This window comes from Eriocheir sinensis, chromosome 65, assembly GCF_024679095.1.
Source record: "Eriocheir sinensis breed Jianghai 21 chromosome 65, ASM2467909v1, whole genome shotgun sequence".
In the NCBI taxonomy this organism is placed as follows: Eukaryota; Metazoa; Arthropoda; class Malacostraca; order Decapoda; family Varunidae; genus Eriocheir; species Eriocheir sinensis.
In genome coordinates this window covers 6,612,294-6,613,959 of record NC_066573.1, presented here as the reverse complement: position 1 = coordinate 6,613,959, position 1,666 = coordinate 6,612,294, and positions in this window count along the sequence as shown.

Here is a 1,666-nt window from a genome sequence, read left to right as displayed (position 1 = left end):
TAGTAAACTGTGTTGTCTCGTCTGATTAGTTTCTCCGTGTATAATCAAATGTCGGACAAGCACTAGTTTGAAATGACTAAGAATACTTACAGAGAAGGCACACGTATGAAAAAACTCATGTAAGTCATCAAATCCATGCAGCTGACACTAGCTAGAGCTGAGTCATGACTGCCTTTACCTATATATATAGGCCTATCAACGTTCAAAGACTTTTTTTTTAATTATTGTATTTTATTTCACATTTCTATTTATTTATTTACTATTTATTGATTAATTTTCTAACCCCTTCCCGGGGGAGGATTCATATATAGACGTTTCGAAATTGGGATTTTTGTCGGCGCGTCTATATATAGACGATTGCTCTTATTTGCCCACACTAGACTGTAGCATGGTCTGTATATAGACGATTCCTTACTACTAACAAAATTAACAAAATAAATCGTTATTTGGCATCTTAAACCCCCTGACAATTACCGACATTGCATTTACCTCTCAAGGACAGTCACCGCTTGTGCTTTGTCGGTGGTGGGTGTGCTTGCCCATCAGCTAACACTGGGAATTTATGCATTTTTTTCCTATTTCATTTTATTAATAGTCTATCATGTCAAGGAGAAAGAGACCTCTTAAGCCGGGAGAAATGACTTCTTTGGTAGCTGAGGATATATATAGATGCTGATTTTTTGGATGATTTTGATGATTCTGACTCATCTACTGTCAGTGATTGCACTGATACAGAATCTAAACCTTCATATAAATATATCAATATACATCTAACCAATCAAACTTAAATAACATCTATATATAGATTCAAATGTTTGATCAGTTTTGCAGCAGTCTATAGAGGTTTTGCAGTGACATCACGAAATAGCGTCGTCTGCACCTTGTGCGTCGTCTGAAAACCCGCTGGTGGTCACCTCCCCAGCAGAGTGAGCAGACGCACCACGTGTGCCCGATCCCCAAGTCACTACCCGCGGGCAAATGGCAGGACCTTCAGCATCATTTGTGTTAAGTGATTACAGCATACGTATCCCATGACGAACACACAGAGCACTTGTGCAGCCTCCACCAAGGTTTGCTTTGTTAAGTGACACCACCACTGACCACCAAGATGGCCGTGCAGGCCCGCGCTACCCCCGCACCCCCACTAATGACGTCAGCTGCAAAACCTCTCTATATATAGACGTCAATCTGGGATCCCCACTTGCGGGGAATCTATATATACACGTATGGATGAAAGTCGACAGCGTCTATAGAAGTTTTGCAGCTGACGTCATTAGTGCTGCGGGGGTAGCGCGGGCTTGCACGGCCATCTTGGTGGTCAGTGGAGGTAGTCACTTAACAAAGCAAACCTTGGTGGCGACTGCACAAGTGCTCTGTGTGTTCGTCATGGGATACGTATGTTGTGCGGTTGGATGTTCTAACCAACAAGGGAGAGATGCTGTGTCATTTTATAGATTTCCAGCGAATCCAGAAGAGCGGGGCAAGTGGATAGCAGCTGTGAGGAGGGAAAACTGGCGGCCGTCTGCTTCATCTGGACTCTGCAGTGTTCATTTTGTCAGAGGTAAATTATGCAGGCAAGAATGATCAGATTATTACATGAGGTAACACTCATTTAGGTATTGCCCCGGGTCCCCTAACTTACTGTGTGGCGGGGGATTACTCTGGA